A 25,164-nucleotide genomic window follows, 5' to 3' on the forward strand; every position below is an offset into this window, starting at 1 on the left:
TTACAATTAATAAGACAATACTGATACATTATTATTAATTAAGTGCATAGTATATTCAGATTTCCTTCCTTTTGAAATGTAGTAACTCTTCTTTCCCTTCTAGGATCCCATCCAGGACACCACATAACCACATGTTTTCATGTCCCTATAGGCTCCCCTTGGCTGTGACAGTTTCTCAGACTTTTCTTTGGTTTTGATGATCTTGAGAGCCTTAAGGATTGCTGGTCAGGAATATGACAGAATGCCCCTCTACTGGACGTTTTTCTTATAATCAGCCTGCATTGTGGATTTCCCACAGAGGTTAACTGCCATTTTCATCATAACACATCAAAGGCACATATTATTAACATAACTTGATACTGTGAATAGGAACCAATCGCCCAGCTCAGACCGTGTTTGTCAGGTTTCCCCACAGCCCTCTGTCATACTGCTGGGTTTGGAAGGAAGGCTGAGTAGCCCATACTTAAGGAGTGAGGAGTTACATGCCCTCTCCTTTAGAGGAGAGAACATAGATTATTTGGAAGTCTTCAGCATGAGATATTTGTCTCTTTTCCTCCATGTATTAATTTATTCCATTATTAACTTATATTAGTATGAACTCATGAATTATTTATTAAATTTGGGTTATGATCCAATACAGGGATTCCCAAGTGGCACCAGTGGTAAAGAACCCACCCGCCAATGCAGGAGATGAAAGAGACCTAGGTTTGATCCTCTGGAGGAGGGCATGGCAACCCACTCCAGTATTCTTGCATGGAGAATCCGATGGTCAGAGAAGCTTGGTGGGCCAAAGTCCACAGGGTCGCAAAGAGTCAGACATGACTGAGCGACTTAGCACACCACAGCATGACATCATCCAAGACTATTTTATTTCCCTCAAATTATTCTATCCTTGGCTATCTCTTAGAACTGATCCAACCCAGATGACTTTTGCAGGAACATATCATTTTCCATTTAATACCAAGTTTCCTTTATTCTAGAGTTATGAGACCTTCTGGTAACACAACATATCACAGGAAAGGATATAGCAGGTGTAGAAATAACGTGTGATTTTGTTTTTGTTTTAGGTAAGTTGAGAGAGAACAATACAAAGAGAGTAAAGAAAAAGAGAACAGAAGCATGAATTGATAATATCACACGGGTGACACTCAGCGTCACTGTCCCTACCATGCTCATGTGCGTGCTCGGTCATGTCTGACCCTTGGCAACCCCATGGCCTGCAGCCTGCAGGCTCCTCTGTCCATGGGATTTCCCAGGCAAGAAAACTGGAGCAGGTTGAGATTTCCTTCTCCAGGGGATTTTCACCACCCAGGGATCAAACCTGTGTCTCCTGCGTTGGCAGGTAGATTCTTTACCACTGAGCCAGCAGGCTTCCAGTCCTATGATTACACAGAGACACGTTTTGCCACTTACCTCTCCTTCCTTATGTTTAAGAGTAATAAAGCATTTACAAAAAATGATTTGTGGTACTTTCTATAATAAGCTTCTTTTTTGGTTGTTGTTGTTCATTTTAATGTAGCTACTTTTAGATTCCTCAGCTTGTAAAAGCAGAGGTGGCTAAAAGATTTGGTATGAGTTGTATAAAATAATAACTCATTCACTTAATACATTAAGGGAAACTCTGTAGACCCCAAAATAAGTGCTTGGTGGAAGGTTAGAAACTGCTGAAGGCTAATTGATACTATTTCAAAACATTCACTAGACATAGCAACATTGAAATATCACCTGCAGGATGTCAGAGCACTGCATCACTGGAAAATGATCCAATCCATGTTGAATGCATAAAGGCCAAACATAAAGTAAAGCCAAGATTATTTAGTGAATGTGAACATGGAGATGAGCAAAAAAGAAAACAATGAACAGATTCCAAAGTTTGCACAAGTGAGCACAGATGTAGCTTTTCAGGAATCAAAAAAAAAAAAAAAAAGCTTTTGAAATCTTCAGAGAACAAGTCAGAATATAACTATGGGTACTTTGAAGCCAAAAGCTCATGCTCACCCCTGCAGAAATTCCTAAGTTTACAGGGTGCCTGAAGGCAAATGAAGATGCGGGTGGCCTCTCGGAATGCTTTTCATGGGGCACTGGCCTGTGACCTCTCTAAGCGGCCCTGGTGCTGCAACAGCTTCCGTCAGTCACTTCAGGAAGGAACCAAGACAGAGAAGTTAGGATATTGGGCACACCACATGGAAAAGCCAGTAAGAGAACTCAGGGAGAAGCGGGAAGGCAGAAAGAGAGGAAGACGACGGAGAGGCAGCCAGGAAAGGTGGGAGAGCGAGTTGGGGAAGCCCGTTATGTCTTAGACCCACTTAGCCACAATCTCACTGTGGATGCAGGCGGAATCATCATTCTCATTTTAAGAGGACAAACCTGAGTCGTGAAAATGATATTGAGACTATGCAGGAAAATGTCATTTTTAGAGATGCATAATTATTTATTAAGGAAGAAAATGCAATGAGGCCTGTGATATGCTTCTTAAATTTTTGGCAATAATAATTCTAAATACTTAATTATTTTTAGAGTAAAGTTAGGACAGGATAGAAAAAGGAGAGGGAGAGATACCAGAGATTAAGATGAGGAATTAACTTCAAGGATTTATGGATTTATATCTTTCATATAGAACACAGGGCACAGTGAACTGAACAGTGTCCACAATCCCTACACTACAATGTATTTCTCTGCCTTCTTCTAACCTAACCTTCTCCCTTTCCTCATGTCCAACTCCCTATGGTATATATACACACAGCTTCTAAGTACTCTGGGAAAAACCTTCCATGAAATAAACTCAATATGCAACTAAAAGCCTTAGGATTTTTACTGGGTTTTACTGGTCATCTGTGAAGCCAATCCAATACACAACTAAAACTTTAGATTTTTAGCAGGTATTACAGTATAAACAAATAACAGTGCTAGGCAGAGCATTTATACCCTTAAAGCACCTGTATCTACTTTCTGTCTCTTGTAGCAAAGAATTTTGAAATCCCAGGGAAGAAAATAACCTCTATACAACTTAGAGAACTCTGTAATTAGCTCATTCCTTCAGATAGATACTGACATTATCCAAATGCTTATAATATTCACATGTAGGGCTTATTTCCTCAGCTTTGAAAGAGGACTCAACCAAATTTGCAAGGTGGAGAGCTTGAATTCATTCACTCTTTGAAACAAGGTCATAATGGTTGCTAAAAGCCCAAGTCAGGGAATTCCCTAGCAGTTCAGCAGTTAGGACTCTGTTTCCACTGCAGGGGATACAGGTTTGGTCCCCGACTGGTAAACTAAGATACCCAGCATGGTGCAGCCACAATAACCTTCAAGTCAGCCAACAATATCTTATTATAAATCACATGTAACTGCACAGGCAATGCTATTTTAGCTATCAGTTCACACCACTATTTCTATCTCAGGAAAGATATTCAGAGTGGTAGGTAGACAGCCATATATTATATTGTTCTCTTACTTCTTTGTATACTTGAAATATTTCTTAATTGAAAAAAAGATAATTCACTCGCTAAGTATTTACTGAAAGGCTGCCAATACCAATCTGGTATTCACTATGAAACAGTGTTTATTATGCTCTTCCTAAATGCAAGGGGAAAAGAATTACTTAACTAAAGTAAAATGTACAAGATGTAAATCATGTAAGATAACTACCATGGAAGTAAGAGAATGTGAAAAAATAATTCAAAAAGTAGAGCAGTCAATTCTAACAAAGAATACTCTGTTAATGGTTAAAAAAAAAAGGTCACAAATTCCTCCCTGAACACACATTACTCTGCAATGTGACATGGCTGCTATTCCCCAGTTTTCCCCATGCCTTCGAAGACGTGGGCTGGCCTGACAACTTCAGTCAGTCAGTTCAGTTGCTCAGTCATGTCTGACCCCTGACAACTTGCTCTAACCTAAAACTGGACAGAGGGACTACCATGTGACTTACACACCTTCAGCTTCCCCTCACTTTGCTGCGGTCCTGAGACCACCATGTAAAGAAGCCTGGGCCATCTCTTCTGAGGACGAGCGACAGGCAGAGCTGACAGCTAACACCAAACTGTCAGATAAGTGTATGAGCTCATTCTAAACCACCCAGCCCTAGTTAAACCATCAAATGAACGAAGATACCTGAGTAACCCCAGACGAGACCAAAAAAAGAAACATCGAATCAAGCCCAGCCCGTTCAGGTGTCCAAAGTTTTCTAAGAAAATAATGAATAAATACAATGTTTGTTGTTTTAAGCATTAAAATTTTGGAGTGTTTTGGAATGCAGCAATCGACACCCTAAATAAATGCCCAAAGATGTCAGGACGCCAAATTGTCACTGAAAAGACAAAGATCCTCCTTGCTACCACTGTGAAGTTAATTCAGCACATCTTCACAAGAGGATGTGAATCAGTCTGTAATGATTTCAGAAGCTTTATTAGGTAAGGGGAATATAAGAAGAAATAAAACAAAGAGCTTCCACTGAAGGAACTTAAAGATGAATTCAACAAAGTGAACAAGATTCTACTATAGAGACATGCATAGCGTGCCCTGTGGAGACCTTAGAGAAAAATCAACAGACAATCTGAGATGATAGTAGCTGAGTTAGCCGGAGAAATCAAGGAAGGCATCCTGGAGGAGCCACAGCAAAGTCTTAAAAGCAAAAGTATTACAAGGGGTTTAAAAGGTCAGTAAGAAAAGCCTGCATGATCACAAGTGAGGATGTGTGAAGCATCATGGTATCCAGGGAACTGAGAGCAGTTCTGAACTGCTGCATTCTGAAGGATGTGTGGAGAATGGCAAGATATTTAGCTGGAGAGGCAGGCAAGAGTGAAATCACAGTGGGCTATAAGGAGTTTCGGCTTTATCCCACTGGTGACCAAGCATCATCCAGGTGTTCAAAGGGCAGTACTGGTCAGAATTCTGTTTCTAAACGATTACGGTTGCAGTATATAAGATACAGAAGATTGAGAGGGCCACACCCAGTGACAGGTAGAACAGTCAAGGTCAAGGTGAGAGACTATAGGAGAAGAGAGGGTAGACTTATTGGGGAGAAGTATTGATAAAGAATTGGCAGGCTATGGCAAATGACTGGATGTAAAGGGTAGTAAGGAGAGATTAAAAAGCACAATTATATTCCCAGGTATCACCTCCAAACAGAACAGAGCAGAACAGGCACAGTAGTATTCTCTGGAGAAGAAGGTAGGTAAGAGATAAATTCCTTCTTGGACATTTTGAGTTTGACTCACAGTTAAGATGTCCAGCACGTACTAGAATATACAAGTCTAAATTCTCTATAAAGTAAAACTGGAGGCACATACTTGGAAATCATGTGTTTAAGTACTAGAATTAAAACCATAAGCATAGATGAAATCAACTAAGAAAAGCTTCTAGAGTGACAAGAGAGATATCAGAGGGAGAATTAGAAGTGAAAGTTATTACAGGGTTTGATGAATGTAAGGCTTATCATTCTTTGCATCGTTTATTAAATGATCATTCCTTAGGCCCTCTATATGAAGGATGTGAAGGGAAAGAGTCCAAGGCTCTGTTGCAGTTCATTCACCTCCTGATGAGTTAAGAGCTCAGGATTCCCACAGTTATGAAATCAAAGCTTGAAAACTAAATGCCTACTTAAGTCCACCAAATCTGCAAGATCCACATATATGCCAGAATTGTATGTGGGTTCCTCTCCTTGGAGAATTAGCCATCCTTTTCACTAACCTGACCATAACGAGCCCAATAGAATTCAGCAGACTACAATGGCTGTTTTCATCTCTGTTCAATCAATTATTTACACTTCAGGAAACTTAACATTAAGCAAGTGGTACATGGATCTGATATTATGTGTTCAGTTGCTTAGAAACCAATATTTCTCAGATTTTCCTTCTCTGCTCCCAGTTTTAACTATTGCCAAACCAATTTCCATGTATTACCTTCACAGTAAAATTAAAAAGTCAGTATCTACATTTTTACATATTTTTAAATAACTATTTCACATGGCAGAGTAGATTCAGGGCAAAATAAAACATCAGATTATAGAGGGCAGTTTCCTATTAGGTCTCTTGTGACATACTAGGCTCTGAAATTAGTCCATGAATACCTTCAAGTCAATTTTATACTGATTTAAATTAATTGGTGTAATTTCATTTGAGTAAAGATACAGGTACAATCTTTGATGAGGTAACAGTTATTAGGAGGAAAGATAAATACCTAAAGAAATAGTGTTTCAACAAACAGCCACATTTATCTCAAGGTAAGGACGATGTCACTGTCAGTTATAAAGGCTATTATTAAGCTCATGAAATTAAACATCAGCTTTAACTTTCAGCTCCACTACAATAAAAGTCAATTATGTGCAGAAAGAGGCACAGAACTGCTAAGGTTATCAAAAAGTCCTAAAGTCAAGGACTTGACTTTTTTTTAATGAATAATCTTAGAAAATATAATTAACTTGTCTTAAGTAACATTCTTCAATATGTAAGATAGAAGCCCTTTCACTTTCTAGCAAATATAGCTCAAAATCAATACATCTTATTAATAAACATATGATTCAATAAATGGATGACTTAAAGCTGGACTCTTCCATTCCTTTCAGTACCAAGATTTAAAGATCTGTTAGATATCTTGTCTTTTCAGCAATACAGACATGATGACTTCTCTTCCATACAATCACTCAATTAATGTGAATCACAAGATCTAACAACCTCCTTCAGATACTCCACAAATCACTCTATTAATACAAACTACTAGCTTTTAAAATGTCCCCAGATCAGCAGCATTAGCATCATCTGAGATTATAGAAGTGCAAATAACCTGGCCCCACCCTAGGGCTACTGAATCAGAAACTCTGGGGGTGAGGCCCCAAGTTTGTTCCAGGGATTCTGATGCCCTCTCAAGTTTGAGAACCACTCAAAGTACATAGAAGTCCTACTGCTTTGAGTAGATAAAAGAGGAATAAAACCTGATTCTGTCACTTTATTTTCCAAGCTAAATTGGACCGCAAATAGCACTGAAGTTGGGAAAACAGGGCATGCTACTTGATGGCTCATTTACAATTCAAAAGGCAGGTTTAATTAGACAAAATCACGTCATGGATATAAAACAACTGTTTCTCCACATTCAAGCTAGAAAATCACTGGAAAAGAAAAGTTACCATGAGGTATTAGCCAAGACTGTGCAGAAGGCCCTCTCATACCTTTCTGTTAGGAATGAAAACTGGGATAGCCAGGGGGAATTTGGCAATACTTAACAAAATTACTTATGTATTTACCTTTAACCTACCAACCTCACTTCCCAGAATCTACTCTACATATGCACCTCTAACGTTATGAAAATATATATACATAAAGTTATCCACTGCAGCATTGGTTCTCATTGCAAAATACTAGAAACAACCAAAATTCAAATATTTAGGAAACTGGCTGAATAAATTATGTGATATCCAGACGAACAATACTGAAAGTGAAAGAGTGAAAATGTTAGTCACTCAGTCATGTCCAACTCTTTGCAATCTCATGGACTGTAGACCACCAGGCTTCTCTGTCCATGGGACTTTCCAGGCAAGAATACTGGAGTGGGTTGCCATTTCCTCCTCTAGGGATCGAACCCAGATCTCCTGCATTGGCAGGCAGACTCTTTATCCTCTGAGCCACCAGGGAAGCATTTATGCTGCTGCAAAAGAAGAATGAGGAGGGTGCCTAAGAACTGGTATGTAATGACCCAGAATATATTTTTCAGTAAAAAAAGCAAAGTTCACAAATATATACCATATATCACCTTGTGTGCATGAAAGAATGGGAAAATATATGTGCATATTCTTGCAAAAGGAAATAAAAGAAAGATAAACCAGAATCTAATGGCACTTGTAGTTACTTACAGGTACTAGGAACTAGGATGTGAACAGGGTGAAAAGAATTGGAGCTGTGACACTTCTGAGTACATCCTGCACTTCTGAATCCATCTTAGTATTTGATATATTCAAGTAAATAAAATCAGCAAGCATGAGTAGAGGGATCCTAAAATGGAATACAACAGAAACATATGACCCAATGGTATTTCAAATAAAGAACATAATTACACTGAATAAAGGAAAAAGGAATAAGCCCAAGTAACTTTTGAATGTGGTACTTTCACTACATACCTTCAGTCTAAAGATAAAATGAACCTTTAACAAATACTGAACTCTAGTGAGTATTTTTTTTTCCATGGTAGTACAGGTTAGAAATTCTAAAAAAAAAAAAATATTTAGGCTTCCCTGGTGGCTCAAATGTTAAAGAATCTGCCTACAAGCAGAAAACCTGGGTTCAATCCCTGGGTCAAGAAGTTCCCCTGAGAAGGGAATAGCAACCCAATCCAGTCATTTTGCCCGGAGAATTCCATGGACAGAGGAACCTGGCGTCCACTGGGTCACAAAGAGTCGGACACAACTGATCGACTAACACTTTCACTTTTCACAGAATAGAAATTTTAAAAATCCTTTTTTTAAGGATTGAGCAAGTAAGTAGGTGCCCAATATGCTACTGGAGATCAGTGGAGAAATAACTCCAGGAAGAATGAAGGGATAGAACCAAAGCAAAAACAACATCCAGTTGTGAATGTGACTGGTGATAGAAGCAAGGTCCAAAGCTGTAAAGAGCAATACTGCATAGGAACCTGGAATGTTAGGTCTATGAATCAAGGCAAATTGGAATTGGTCAAACAAGAGATGGCAAGAGTGAACATCAACATTCTAGGAATCAGTGAACTGAGATCGACTGGAATGGGTGAATTTAACTCAGATGACCATTATATCTACTACTGTGGGCAGGAATCCCTTAGAAGAAATGGAGTAGCCATCATAGTCAACGAAAGAGTCCCAAATGAAGTACTTGGATGCAATCTCAAAAACAACAGAATGATCTCTTTTCATTTCTAAGGCAAACAATTCAATATCATGGTAATCCAAGTCTATGCCCTGACCAGTAATGCTGAAGAAGCTGAAGCTGAACAGTTCTATGAAAAACTACAGGACCTTTTAGAACTAACATCCAAAAAAGATGTCCTTTTCATTGTATGCAAAAGTAGGAAGTCAAGAAACACCTGGAGTAACAGGCATATTTGGCCTTAGAGTATAGAATGAAGCAGGGCAAAGGCTACCAGAGTTCTGCCAAGAGAACACACTGGTCATAGCAAACACCAACAAGAGAAGATTCTACACATGGACATCACCAAATGGTCAACACCAAAATCACATTGATTATATCCTTTGCAGCCAAAGATGGAGACGCTCTATACAGTCCACAGAAACAAGACTGGGAGCTGACTGTGGCTCAGAGCATGAACTCCTTATTGCCAAATTCAGACTTAAATTGAAGAAAGTGGGGAAAACTACTAAAAAATTCAGTTATGACTTAAACCGAATCCCTTATGATTATACAGTGGAAGTGAGAAATAGATTTAAGGGATTAGATCTGATAGACAGAGTGCCTGATGAACTATGGACGGAGGTTCGTGACACTGTACAGGAGAGAGGGATCAAGACCATCCTCAAGAAAAAGAAATGCAAAAAAGCAAAATGGCTGTCTGAGGAGCCCTTACAAATAGCAGTGAGAAGAAAAGCGAAAAGCAAAGGAGAAAAGGAAAGATATTCCCATTTGAATGCAGAGTTCCAAAGAATAGCAAGGAGAGATAAGAAAGCCTTCCTAAGCAATCAATGCAAAGAAATAGAGGAAAACAACAGAATGGGAAAGACTAGAGATCTCTTCAAGAAAATTAGAGATACCAAAGGAACATTTCATGCAAAGATTGTCACAATAAACAACAGAAATGGCATGGACCTAACAGAAGCAGAAGATACTAAGATGTGGCAAGAATACACAGAGGAACTGTACAAAAAAGATCTTCATGACCCAGATAATCATGATGGTGTGATCACTCACCTAGAGCCAGATATCCTGGAATGTGAAGTCAAGTGGGCCTTAGGAAGCATCACTATGAACAAAGCTAGTGGAGGTAATAGAATTCCAGTTGAGCTATTTCAAATCCTAAAAGATGATGCTGTGAAAGTGCTGCACTCAATATGCCAGCAACTTTGGAAAACTCAGCAGTGGCCACAGGACTGGAAAAGGTCAGTTTTCATTCCAGTCCCAAAGAAAGGCAATGCCAAAGAATGCTCAAACTACTGCACAATTGCACTCATCTCACACGTTAGTAAAGTAATGCTCAAAATTCTCCAAGCCAGGCTTCAGCAATACGTGAACCGTGAACTTCCAGATGTTCAAGCTGGTTTTAGAAAAGGCAGATGAACCGGAGATCAAACTGCCAACATCCGCTGGATCATCGAAAAAGCAAGAGAGTTCCAGAAAAACATCTATTTCTGCTTTATAGACTATGCCAAAGCCTTCGACTGTGTGGATCACAATAAACTGTGGAAAATTCTGAAGGAAATAGGAATACCAGACCACCTGACCTGTCTCTTGAGAAATCTGTATGCAGGTCAGGAAGCAACAGTTAGAACTGGACAGGGAACAACAGACTGGTTCCAAATAGGAAAAGGGTTATGTCAAGGCTGTATATTGTCAGCCTGCTTATTTAACTTATACACAGAGTACATCATGAGAAACGCTGGGCTGGAGGAAGCACAAGCTGGAATCAAGATTGCCAGGAGAAATATCAATAACCTCAGATGTGCAGATGACACCACCCTTATGGCAGAAAGTGAAGAAGAACTAAAGAGCCTCTTGATGAAAGTGAAAGAGGAGAGTGAAAAAGTTGGCTTAAAGCTCAACATTCAGAAAACTAAGATCATGGCATCTGGTCCCATCACTTCATGGCAAATAGATGGGGAAACAATGGAAACAGTGGCTGACTTTAATTTTGGGGGCTCAAAAATCACTGCAGATGGTGACTGCAGCCATGAAATTAAAAGACTCTTACTCCTTGGAAGGAAAGTTATGACCAACCTAGACAGCATATTAAAAAACAGAGACATTACTTTACCAACAAAGGTCCGTCTAGTCAAGGCTATGGATTTTCCAGTGGTCATGTATGGATGTGAGAGTTGGACTGTGAAGAAAACTGAGCACTGAAGGATTGACGCTTTTGAACTGTGGTGTTAGAGAAGACTCTTGAAGAGTCCCTTGGACTGCAAGAAGATCCAACCAGTCCATCCTAAAGGAGATCAGTCCTGGGTGTTCATTGGAAGGACTGACATTGAAGCTGAAACTCCAATACATTGGCCACCTGATGTGAAGAACTGACTCATTGGAAAAGACCCTGATGCTGGGAAAGATTGAGGGTGGGAGGAGAAGAGGATGACAGAGGATAAGATGGTTGGAAGGTATCACTGACTCAAAAGACATGAGTTTGGGTAGACTCCGGCAGTTGGTGATCGACAGGGAGAGCTGGCCTGCTGTGGTTCATGGGGTCGCAAAGAGTCGGACATGACTGAGCGACTGAACTGAACTGACGTAAGTAGGTATATTGAGAATACTGGAAGCCAGGTTTTTCACAGTTAGTGATTGAGTTATAAATACACAAAGGACAAATGCCAGAAAGAATTCTGTGGCACTGTACTGAAAGTGATGTTTCCAGTAAGAATTCATGGTTTTTGATGGATGGATGGATGGATGGACAGATAGCTGCATGTGTATATCCCATGTATATATGTATACACACATTATATGTAATATATCTGTCCATAGATTCTTTTTCTTTCTTTCCAGCCTTGAGCTCCAAGAGGGCCTAAAAGTTATGACACCCTGGTAGCAGTGAACACACCGAGCACCAAGATCTAAATATCATTCTCCCATAAAATGAAGTAGACTTCCTTGGTGAGTTGGCTGATTACAGGACTGAAGTAGAGAAGGGAAAAAACTATCTTCGAACTTTATGCTATGCATGAAAGTTAGAAAATAACTCAAATTATGATGAGGGCATGTCAAAAGGCTAAGATCCAGGTTGAAGGAGCTCCCTTTGGCCAAATTTGGGAGAATTTGAGCACAAAAGTCAATATTGGTATTAGCAGTTTACAAACCGTTGACTAAGAATCCATGAGCTCATAAAATACAAGTGAATAAGTAAATGAATAAATAAACAAGCAAAAATATATCCTTTATAAATACAATATGAAGAAATATCAGACAAATCTAAATTTAGGTACATTCTAAAGAATAATTTGCCTGTACTCTTCAAAAATACCAAGGTCATGAAAAACAAGTAAGGATGAAAAATGGTTCCAAATTAAAAGAAACTAAAGAGACAAAACAATTAAATACTATTCATACAAATGGATCCTGAATCCAATATTAGGGGAAATGCTATAAAAGTCATTATTGGGACAATAGATAAAATTTTATATGTATTCATTCATATCAGTGTACTAAGGTTATGTTAGAAAATGTGTTTGTTCTTAGGATGTATGTATTGAAATACACAAGAGTTAGTCTACAGCTAACTCAAACAGTTCAGAAAAAAAAACAGTATATATACAAGAGGAAAGAACTAACGATAAAGCCAATATAGCACATGGTTAAACTTTTGTGAGTTGGTAAAATGTGTGTATAGTAGGTTTTTAAGCTAATCACTGAATGTTTCTGTAAGTTTGACATCATTTTAAAATAAGAAGTTACTCAAAAGCTATCAATTTCTTTAAAATATAATTATAGCAAAGAAAGAGAAACATTTGTTTTTCAAGCAGAGAAAATCTTAAACCTCACTCTGTGTTTTGAATCATTCTCCCCCTGAAATGTCACTGTTCTCTAGAGAGTTGAGAGAATTAAAGGGAAAAGAAGATGGATTAGGAAAGAAATGTTATGCATGGAAGTAGCCGAAAATATTTCTTGCCTCTTCCCAAAAAGCACTTTTGAATTTTCTATACAATCACAGAGTCAGTCATTTTACCTATCTTTGCCAATTAAGTTTGTTTCTCATATATTTGACATTAATATACTTCCATATATAATGTGTATATGGAATATATTTCCATATAACTAAGATCATGGCATCCAGTCCCATCACTTTGTGGCAAATAGATGGGGAAACAGAGGAAACAGTGATAGACTTTATTTTCTTGTACTCCAAAATCACTGCAGATGGTGACTTCAGCCGTGAAATTAAAAGACGCTTACTCCTTGGAAGAAAAGCTATGACCAACATAGACAGCATATTAAAAAGCAGAGACATTACTTTGCCAACAAAGGTCCATCTAGTCAAAGCTATGGCTTTTCCAGTAGTCATGTATGGATGTGAGAGTTGGACTATAAAGAAAGTTGAGCACCAAAGAATTGATGCTTTTGAACTGTGGTGTTGGAGAAGACTCTTGAGAGTCCCTTGAATTGCAAGGAGATCCAACCAGTCCATCCTAAAGGAGATCAGTCCTGAATATTCATTGGAAGCACTGATGCTGAAGCTGAAACTCCAATACTTTGAGACCACCTGATGCAAAGAACTGACTCACTGGAAAAGACCCTGATGCTGGGAAAGATTGAAGGTGGGAGGAGAAGGGGACAACACAGGATGAGATGGTTGGATGGCATCACTGACTCGATGAACATGAGTTTGAGTAAACTCCTGGAGTTGGTGATGGACAGGGAAGCCTGGTGTGCTGCAGTCCTTGGGGTCGCAAAGAGTCAGACACGACTGAGCGACTGAATGGAACTGAACTGATATATAATGTATTTAAATGCAAAACTTTCCTGAGCCTTGAACTCCCTCAGGATCATGAGAGTTCAAACTCATTATAATTTCCTTTTTTAAAGCACAAAAAACTAAAGCCAAGACATATAATATTGTGTATACATCTCAGGATCAATAATGCAAGGCAAGCCAAGAACCGAAAATTCCATGAGTCTGAGCCAATTTCCACATCACAATTGCCTTGATTTGACATGTTTTCCATCAGACATTTCTAGATACTACCTATGGCAAGAAAAATTGTAATAGGAAGCCCACTTTGCTAACATGTTCATGGGAATTCATGTTTACTTATAAGAGATTAGAAAAAAAACAATATCAGTGTTTTAACCAGAGATTTAATAACAGTGTTCCCAATGGCTACTCCTTAACTGCTACCAACTTCATTTAGGCAAATTCAATGGAAGCTTTTTCATATGAATACAGGAAGGCTAAAACTAAAGACCATTTGCAAAGGACTTTTTGTTTTTACTGATAGCCATAATTTCTGTTTCAGAATTTTTCTCCCTTAGCACTCTTTCATTTAAAACTGCAACAGGTGGTGACTATAGCCAAGAGATGTTGGTTGGTAGAGTGTCTGTTTCTATATCTGAAAAAAAGTTCATTTCATAAGTAAAATGGTGAGTCTTTAATGCATGCTATTCCAATAGATATTTTTCAGTTTCGTCAGACAGGCTTATTTTTGCTTTTGCTTTGTAAACTGTTTTCATCTTCTAACTGAAGTTAAGCCACTGGGAGCAATTTCACTTTAATCACAGATGCATTAACAGTAAGTCTGCAGTGCCAAGGCATGGATTAAATCATCTCACAGTAGATTTATATCAGCCTTCACATCTCTATGATGGATCACTCACCAGAACCATTAATGAGAATATAATTAACAAGTAACTACAAAATGTCAGATTGCAGTCACATAACAACAACAAATCCATCTTTATGAACTTACTGCTCGTGTTTTTTGATATCAGAATCCCTATTTCCTTGATTCACAACTTTGCTAAAAGCCAAATTTATCTTTTGTAAAATGAATTGGAGCATATAGGTTAAAATTAAAGCCTAATAGAAATAAAATGCATGACATTCCAAACCTTTAGAAGGGAAATCATGAAAAAATTTAATCCATATAATAAATAGAGAAAGTGAAGTTGCTCAGTCATGTCCAACTCTTTGCAACCCCATGGACTGTAGCCCTACCAGGCTCCTCCATCCGTGGGATTTTCCAGACAAGAATACTGGAGTGGGTTGCCATTTCCTTCTCCAGGAGATCTTCCTGACCCAGGGATTGAACCTGGATCTCCTGCATCGTAGAAGCAATAAAAAAGAAAAAGCATTAGCACATAGTAAAGAGAAAAATCAAAAGTAAATAGAATATGGAGGAAACAAACTGAGGAAATAAATCTCAATATAACAGCTATCACAGTTGATGCATCTGTCCTATACAAAAATCACCAGCTAACAGATCAATTCTCAGTTGGATTTTTTTTTTAATTCCAGCAATATGCCATTTAAAAGAGATCCATCTGACAGCATGTATACTATCTATGATGAAACAGATCACCAGCCCAGGTGGGATGCATGAGACAAGTGCTCGGGCCTGGTGCACTGGGAAGACCCAGAGGAATCGGGTGGAGAGGGAGGTGGGAGGGGGGATCGGGATGGGGAATACGTGTAAATCTATGGCTGATTCATATCAATGTATGACAAAACCCACTGAAATGTTGTGAAGTAGTTAGCCTCCAACTAATAAAAAAAATAAAAATTAAAAAAAAAGAGATCCATCTGAAATATAATTGCATTGCTCCGGTATGGTTATCACTAAATGCTGATATTTCAGCAATCACATCTATGTGTCTTTTTTGACACCAAGAAATACTTAGCTGCTTTGGTTTCCCTTAATTCCAGTGTGGAATAAGCAACCAAAGAAGTTGACAACTTTCTCCATAAAATGAGGCACAGAGAGACAAAACGTAACTGTCAAGAATGACTGCTTTGTTATAAAGCCTGTGGCTATTTTTTGTCACCTAACATATTAACTCCTTTCTTTCACATTAAAATATATCCTCCCCAAGAAGTTTATTCAGAAAGGATTTGATCAAAGAACAGAAAGCATATAATTTTACATGTGCTACTGTGAAACGTGAAGACATGTTAATTGTACGTACTAAAGGAGCATGCTGCAGTCCATGGGGTCGCAAAGACTCAGACATGACTGAGCAACTGAACAACAACAAATGTGTCCAAAAAAGAGGGCCAAATATTTGAACATCTGACCAACAACCACTAAAAGCAAGAAAAATAACTTACCCAGTTCATTTTATAGAGAGGAAACTGGAAGTTCTGGCATTCAAGTTTGCTCAACAACCATGAGGAGGAAAAAGACGTGATAGTCTTTCTATAAATCTAGAGAGCTAATGGTGACAGGTTCAGATACTAAATTCATGGGAAGCCGTAAGATGAGAACAATTCCCTTGTATGGTATCAAAAACCCTACCCTTGTGGTTTCTTTGCATTTGCTCAGCGAGGCAACCACTGTTTCCTATTAGGCAGCTTTGCAAATATCTGGAGACCTAATATTATGTAGGCACTGCAGATGGTGACTGCAGCCATGAAATTAAAAGACACTTGCTCCTTGGAAAGAAAGCTATGACAAACCTAGACAGTGTATCAAAAAGCAGAGCATCACTTTGCTCACAAAGATTCATATAGTCAAAGCTATGGTTTTTCCAGTAGTCACGTACAGCTGTGAGAGCTGAACCATAAAGAAAGTTGAGCATCTTAAGAATTGATGCTTTCGAACTGTGGTGCAGGAGAAGACTCTTGAGAGCCCCTTGGACAGCAAGGTGATCAAACTAGTCAATCCTAAAGGAAATCGACCTTGAATATTCATTGGAAGGACTGATGCTGAAGCTGAAACTCCAATACTTTGGCTACCTCATGCGAAGAGTTGACTCATTGGAAAAGAGCCTGATGCTAGGAGGGATTGGGGGCAGGAAGAGAAGGGGATGACAGAGGATGAGATGGCTGGATGGCATCACCGACTCAATGGGCATGAGTTTGAGTAAACTCTGGGAGTTGGTGATGGACAGGGAGGCCTGGCGTGCTGTGATTCATGGGGTCGCAAAGAGTCGGACACAACTGAGTGACTGAACTGAACTGAACTGAACTCACTGGAAAAGACCCTGATGCTGGGAAAGATTGAAGGCAGAGGAGAACGGGCATCAGAGGATGAAATGGTTAGATAGCATCACCAGCTCAATGGACATGAACTTGAGCAAACTCCATGAGATAGTGGAGGACACGGAAACCTGGGATGCTGCAGTCCATGAGGTTACAAAGAGTAGGACAAGACTTAATGACTGAACCACAACAACAAAGCCTTCTCTTCTATGAGGTGTACTATACTCACTACTCTGGGCACACGAGGGCCAGCACTTTACAAAAAAATCATCTCACTATGGAGGCTACAACATCAGACTCTCAGCAAGTGATACAATTAGATAGAAAACTAGCAGAGATAGAGAACTGAACAACACATCAACCACCAAGATCTAATTGACCTTTAGAGAACACACCACACAACAACAGCAGAATACACACTCTTATCAAGCACCCAAGGTATATTCAGCAAGACACATCACATCCTGGGTCATAAAACAAACCTCAACAGGTTGAAAAGAACTGAAATTATCCAGACTATATTCTCCCAACATGATGGTATCAAACTAGAAACCAGTAGCTGAAAGACAGTAAGAAAATCATCTCATTGTAACCATCCCAAAGTATCTTTTAGAAAAGTGCTCCAAAACACACTTTTACACTTAATGAGAGTGAGGCTCAAAGAAGCTATGTTACCTATGTAAGGCCATAAGCATGAAGTATGAAAGTCAAAAATTTTATTCAAGAATATCTGACTCCAAAGGCTATAGTTTTCACAATACTATGTTACCTCTTAACAAGCAGAGCTTACAATTCAGTAATTGCCAAACTTGATCATACCCTCTCATGTTAGTTTTTTTAAAAGCATGTAATCCAAATGTTTTTTATTCATGTATTATAGTCCTACTCTCTAAGTCCACATACAAAAAGTAGATATTTTGAAAAGATACTTGTCTAAATAGAAATGAATAGAGGTTCTAATATTTTATTTGTATAACACAGTGATGGTCATGGTATCCCTCAAGATTTAGCATTCCATCTAAACCCTGCCTCTTTTCCACCTGCTTTTAAGGTATTCTCTTCCCCATCTTTACCCTTGCCGTTCATTTTTCACCAGATTATACCACTGCCCATTTATCCTTGTTCAATTACAGTCCACTGCTCCATTCTATAAAGATATCTTTCCATCCTGGGTCTGTGTTCCATCATTGACTGTCACTCTCAGCTTCACATGAGCTGCTATACTGATGGACCTGCCCTCATCAGCTTTAGCCAATCAAGAATAGAAATTTCCACAGTACAGGGCCTATTCTTCAGCTTGTCAGACTGGGATTACCAACTATGTTGAACATCATTTTCCAGCTACTTTTAATTTCACTTGATTATTCTCACAAACTATACTTCACCATTTTCTTTATAGGATATCATACAAGATTTTTTCAAACACCCTGTGGAATTTTAAGTGTGGTATATACCACTTTTCAGAAGTTCACTACTGGAAGAAACCTTGAGAGCCAACCAGTCCAAAGGTTTCAGTTTACTTGCGAGAACACTGTGATTCAGAGAAGTCAAGTGGTTCTTTCAGGTGACCCAGGCAACTGAGATAGATTCTAGTTCAGGGCTGAAATCACATGGTTTAAACCTGGGCTATCACTACATCATCAGTGGCCTAGTAGAGAAAAAGGGAAACACTGATGGAACATGTGATAAATGCCAACTGTTACACTCGATGCTACATACTGTCTAATCAAAACCTCCATTTACTGGCAAGACAGTAAATGCCTACACAATCAGCTAGACAGTGTAAGTGAATGAGAAGGGAAGGTATAAATCAGCTAGAAGCAGTGGTCCCACCCAAAGGGCCCACAGCTTAAGCAGCCAGTCAGAGACACAAGGACAAGAATGCCAGATCTGATTTCTTCTGATGCTTACATGTCAGCAGCTATTTCAAATGTGACAAGTTCTGGTCAAAGAAACCATCTCCAAATGGCAAACCACTCAATGTATGCCAGGCATTGTGCATACCTCCTCTCACTATGTTCTTTCCACAAACAGGGCTCTAATGGACGAGGCACTTGTAGCTCAGAGAGATTAAATAAGGTTGCCGACATAACTAAGAATACCAGACCACCAGACCTGCCTCTTGAGAAATCTGTATGCAGGTCAGGAAGCAACAGTTAAAACTGGACATGGAACAACAGACTGGTTCCAAATGGGAAAAGAAGTACGTCAAGGCTGTATATTGTCACCTTGATTATTTAACTTATATGCAGAGTACATCATGAGAAACGCTGGGCTGGAGGAAGCATAAGCTGGAATCAAGATTGCCAGGAGAAATATCAATCACCTCAGATATGCAGATAACACCACCCTTATGGCAGAAAGCAAAGAAGAACTAAAGAGCCTCTTGATGAAAGTGAAAGAGGAGAGTGAAAAAGTTGGCCTAAAGCTCAACATTCAAAAAACTAAGATCACGGCATCTGGTCCCATCACTTCATGGCAAATAGATGGGGAAACAGAGGAAACAGTGGCATACTTTATTTTGGGGGGCTCCAAGATCACTGCAGATGGTGACTGCAGCCATGAAATTAGAAGTCACTTACTCTTTGGAAGGAAAGTTATGACCAACCTAGACAGCATATTAAAAAGCAGAGACATTATTTTGCCAACAAAGGTCCGTCTAGTCAAGGCTATGGTTTTTCCAGTAGTCATGTATGGATGTGAGAGTTGGACTATAAAGAAAGCTGAGCACTGAAGAATTGATGCTTTTGAACTGTGGTGTTGGAGAAGACTCTTGAGAGTCCCTTGGCCTGCAAGGAGATCCAACCAGTCCATCCTAAAGGAGATCAGTCCTGGATGTTCATTGGAAGGACTGATGTTGAAGCTGAAACTCCAATACATTGGCCACCTGATGAGAAGAACTGACTCATTTGAAAAGACCCTGATGCTGGGAAAGATTGAGGGCAGGAAGAGAAGGGGACGACAGAGGATGAGATGGCGGGATGGCATCACTGACTCAATGGGCATGAGTTTTGGTAAACTCTGGGAGTTGGTGATGGACAGGTAGGCCTGGCGTGCTGTGGTTCATGGGGTCACAAATAGTCAGACACAACTGAGTGACTGAACTGAACTGAACATACCTAAGAAATGGCAGTCATATTTCAAGCCTGTTTAATAAACACCTCCACAATACTGCCTCATTTGATCCCTGTAGCCACCTCAGAACAGTTATCATTCTCCATGTCTGCAGACTGGGGCAAGCAAGTCAGAGACTAGTAGATTCTCACCCGACATACCAAAAAATCAGTTCTGTGTCTTCCAGTTTTAGTAGGGATGAAGGACTCTTAAGCACTGAATATTAAACTAGAAGGTATTTCTTGACTTCGGCTTTTTATTTAGCTTGGAGGTCACGGTCCAGATTCTTGTGCCTCTAAAGTAAGCCAATTTTAACTTTTATCAAACAAATAACACTAAATTTGAATTATATCTGATAACATAATCATAAACCCTGAGAGTACACTTATTTCTGTATTTTAGCACCAGTTTCTAACTTGAATACAAGAGGACATGTAAATACAATATTCTGTATAACTAGGACTAGTTCTCTCCCTGAATCTAAATGTTAGAGTCCAAAGATGAACTATTCTATTTTCTGAACCTCTACTCATTCATAAACCTCTCTCCAGCCCAGAGGCATACAGAATGTGTTGGTGTGAAAATGTACACACACACACCACACTTACTTCAGGGGCTAACAGGAACTCCAGGGATAACTACCCTGGTGGCTCAGTGGTAAAGAATCTGCCTGCAATGCAGGAAGCGCAGGGGAGACATGGGTTCGATCCCTGGGTCGGGAAGATCCTTTGGAGTAAGAAATGGCAACCTGCTCCTGTATTCTTGGCTGGGAAATTTCACAGACAGAGCAGTCTAGTGGGCTACAGTTCATGGATGGGATCACAAAGAGTCAGACATGACTGAGCATGCATGAGCACTCCATTCCACTCTCCACACCTACCAGGCATCTCAAAAATAGATGTAATGGTTCCCACCCTACAGCTGCAGCATCTACTGCTAATCCTGCACGTGGGGCTGAGAGTCATCCCAGGAACACACATTAGAGGACCAAAGAGAAGGAAGCATTGTCTGGGGAAGGGATCAGAGCCAAACAGGGCCTTCCTTCATAATTTAGGATCACAATGTATATACAGGGAGGTGCTCCTGCCCTCTCCCCTTTCCCTTCTTCCCTGCAACTGTTTATTCCCTCCCTAGGACCCTCTTCTACCTCCAGTTAATTCCCTAGGAACTACCACTAACAAGATAATTTCCATCATCTTTTCTCTGTCTCTCATGAAAAGTCACTTGAGCTTTTGTTTGGCTTTATTCTTACTCAAAGGAAGATAATCTCATGTCTGATTTCCTATTTAATCAGTTACTTCTTAGGAATATTTGCATTTTCAGCAGGAGCTCCCAGAGATGGGAAGACTTAATTTAAAGGACTCGTTTCTCTTGGTAGGTTTTCTAGTCCTTTGGTAGGGTAAGGGGTGTTGATGTCAAGGTACAGCTTGGAGGACTTCAGTCACATTAATGCAGCTTCAAGCAACCTTCAAATAAATAACCAGTATTTTTTTAAACATTTGCTATGGGGCATATCTCACAATGTTCATAAATGATTTAGATGAGGTTATACATTAAAATGCCTAACACTGTGGATGGTATAAATAGTAAACATTTAATAAGCAATGTTGTTTGGTACTATTTTTTATTAATTGTTATTATAAGCCCATTTTCTTTCACACATCCAGTGTGATGATCCAGTGAAATTCAGATGAAATAAAACTTTTGTTAGACATCCCAAGGTGGTGGTGGGGGGAATTAAAACATGCCACAAAAAGAAATCAGACAAAGAGGAAGCATTATAATTAGCTACTGAAAAAAGAAAAGGTATCAGAAATGGCTACTCACCTTGCTGTGGTTGTCTGAACAAAATAAACGTAGATTTTACTTTTTTCCTAGAAAAGGAAAAAGTATCCAAAGGAAACTGACTTCAAACATCAACGCTACACAGCCCTCACAAAAAAAGGAAAGGGTTTTTTTCCCTTATAAGTGGCCTACTGAAGGGATAGCACCAGACACTCCAGACTGAGGTTTTTCATTAACAATTTATAAATGACTGTTAAAAGGGCAGCATCTTAACCACTCTTCATTAAACCAACTTTCTGCAGCCAGAGTAGACTACATGGTATGAATACCAGAAAGAGGCACTTCCCGACAACTCGGCCTCAAGAGCGAGACTACGGGAAGCACCTCTTACATCCTACCTGGAGTTAGTTAATCCAATTCTGGATGCTCATCTGTAACAGCAGTCCAACAGCACACAGTTTTTATTAAGCCATTAAAATCACGTGGAATCTCCATGTTGAGAGCACTATAAAATGAGCATGCTGAAAATCTTTCATTATAATCACTGAGGGGTAGGGTCAACCTCTTCTGTTCCTAGAATAATAATTAAAATCATATCCAATTTCTACTGTGTGCTGGACACTGTCTTGGGGCTTTACATATTGTGACTCATTTAACACTTACAAGTACCCTACATCAAAGAAACTATTATTATCCCCTTTTGCACACAATAAATACAAACTATAGGGAAATTAAGTAATTAGTTCAAGTCACTATGTGAGGGCCAAGAATGTTAGCTAACAGCATGTGTAGGTTGCTTCCCTGTTCACAAAGCACATTAGCTCTCTGGTCCTTATAACTGTTTTCTAAGGCAGGTATTTTTACTTCTGTTCCTAATCCATAGATGAAGAAACCACCTAGAGTGGCAAATAGCTTGCCTAAAGGCACAAGTAGAGGCGCTAACATCAGATACCAAGTCAACCACAATAGCCTACCCAGGCATGCCGTGTGAGGACCTCCTGCCAGAGATCTCACCTCTGAATGGGATGACACTGGGGGACTTTGAGGGCCATCTGCCCCTTACATCTCTCTGCTTTCCTGCCCCCAATTCTCCAGCTGGTCACATGTACATACCTTTATCACAGTGTTACTATATTTTATTAAAATGGCCTATTCATACATTTTTGTCTCCGATAAGACAAGAAGCACCTGGAAGGCAGGATTATGTGTTATTCATCACATAATATACTCATTGTCAACATAAAGTGGCTGGCAATTGTAGGCACTAAAAAAAGCTGAACTGAAATACAAATTCAGTGTGCTTAAATTTATTAGATTATATTTCTCTTTGAGGTAAATGACTAACCTTTATTTCATGGCCATTCCCTAGGAACAGTCACATTTTGCTTATGTAACTCCATGGCTGATTCATGTCAATGTATGACAAAACCCACTACAATATTGTAAAATAATTAGCCTCCAACTAATAAAAATAAATGAAAAAAAAAGAAATAACCTAAAAAATAAAATAAAACACCTTATGTCTATACTACCATGAGTGAGTGAGAGAGGGAAGTTGCTCAGTCGTGTCTGACTCTTTGTGACCCTGTGGACTGTAGCCTACCAGGCTCCTCTGTCCATGGGATTCTCCAGGCAAGAATACTGGAGTGGGTTGCCATTTCCTTCTCCACTATACTACCATAGAATACTTCAATTATGTAGCACCTGACAATGTTCTTCATTAAATGAAATCATCTTTTCAATCTATACCATGAATTAATAAATGAACTACTTTTTTATCCCATTTTCCTAACCTCAACTGTGTACTACTTAGCTTGTCAGGCAATCATGTATATTTTTTAAGCAAACATGAGAATACCCATTGAAAATATTTTTATGATAAGCATTAAAGATGCTCAAACATGTTCCTCAAGATGCATGAATGTAATTTAAGTAGCTATTTATTATTTATTTATTATTTCTTCTTTGCATGTTGGAGAGTAAGTTGAAAGATACCAATCACAGGCACATACTTTAACAATTTACTATTTATTATTGAGTATCTGTGATATTATAAATATAACATAATTTTCACCAATGTACAGTAGGCAAGATTATCTATGTTACTTATAATCTACACAGAAATGGCATGGAATTATTTTTCTGAATTGTGGAATTCTTGAGATTCAAGATTCAAGAATAGTTAAAACCTCAACTTTCAATAAACTATTTTATAACTTTCAATAAATGGACTATTTTATACTGTATCTACTGATTTTATGATATACTGGTCAGTTAGTTAATCCTCTGAGAAAACATTACATTTTAAATAATATTAAAATTTCCTCTAGAATATCCATTCATGGTTAACTTTCTTAGCACAAACCTGTCCATCAAAATAACTAAAACTGGAAACACTCCTGTAGAAATGACTGAGATAATATCGTGCACAGCTTCAACAACACAACTCAAATAGAAAAGAAATTCAGTATTGCCTGTTTGGTAACAGAAGTAATCTTTAGAAAACCAATCTAAGGACTGAGTTCTAGGCTAGTCTTCCACTTCCAAAAGTCAAACTCTGCTTCCCCGTACACAGCCACCTAATCATTCTGCTTAAAGAGCTGTGGGGAGGAAGGAAAAGGGCACTGCAGTCTCCTCTGCATTTCTCCTCCAAATCCTCATCCCACTTTTTCATCTGAACGCCTCAGATTTTCTCTTTCATACATCACCGTGTCTAATGTTTATCACATATTCCATTTGGGACAAAGAAAAATCCCAGCAGCTCTGAGATCAGTTGGCACTGTATCACTAGCCAGCACCAACATTCCTTAAAAGCAAAACCAGGTTAATGAATGACCATAAAAGTCAAATGACTGAAGCCTCCGGGTAGAACACAAGAATTGTTTTTATAAAGAACCTAAGTTTTAAACTTATCTTTGAGGCATTTTTGACGTTTTTAATCTGAAAGTAGAACTTGGTCACAGATATTATCTAATCCATTCAGAAAGACAAATGATGAAACATCACTGGGCACTAGTTTTACAATAAATTGTAGTCTTCTGGAACTAGATTGATTTTCTTTTTTCCCCTTTACAGCTTTCCCACTCATGAACCCTGGCTCAAATCCTCATAGAGCTCCAGAGCATTTCCACAGAAGAAGGAAAATGCATGCTGATCCAGTTCCTCTCTTCCCCACTGCCCTCTGCTGAGGGATTTTTCACAGAAAGGCAAAGAATTGTTTGATGTCTGAACATCTGCTGAACACTGAACCATGGTTTCTTCCTGGACCTGTTTAATCTCACTGCAGACCTCCCATCACATTCTCAGGGAGCAGCATGTCTCTGTCTTTAAAAGGAACAATTTAGATGGAAAATGTCCTCATGTTACCACACCCAGTTATTTTTCTTTTTTTTACTATTACCTCATTTTCTCTACATATTATACTCTTAAAGTTGCAATAGGGCGTTA

The 25,164-nt window shown here is 39.0% G+C and overlaps 1 protein-coding gene and 1 long non-coding RNA gene across 3 annotated transcripts in view; both read right to left on the reverse strand.

Moving 5' to 3' along the window:
* SH3GL2 (SH3 domain containing GRB2 like 2, endophilin A1) overlaps positions 1-25,164 on the reverse strand; it is a 215,692-nt gene that overhangs the window by 115,939 nt on the left and 74,589 nt on the right. Inside the window, exon 1 of one of the 2 annotated variants that reach the window (XM_043891237.1) lies at positions 7,847-7,960. The exons of the other annotated variant lie outside the window; for it this stretch is intronic. The gene's annotated coding sequence lies outside the window, so the exon portion shown is untranslated. Of the gene's footprint in view, positions 1-7,846; positions 7,961-25,164 lie in introns of those variants that run through there. 2 annotated transcript variants of the gene reach the window in all.
* On the reverse strand, positions 534-23,380 carry LOC122686120. Its single transcript, XR_006338624.1, has 3 exons — positions 23,247-23,380; positions 7,817-7,822; positions 534-547 (listed from the first exon to the last, which is right to left on the reverse strand). It is a non-coding gene; the product is annotated as an uncharacterized LOC122686120 (long non-coding RNA).

The sequence above is a fragment of the Cervus elaphus genome, chromosome 29, assembly GCF_910594005.1.
Source record: "Cervus elaphus chromosome 29, mCerEla1.1, whole genome shotgun sequence".
NCBI lineage: Eukaryota > Metazoa > Chordata > Mammalia > Artiodactyla > Cervidae > Cervus > Cervus elaphus.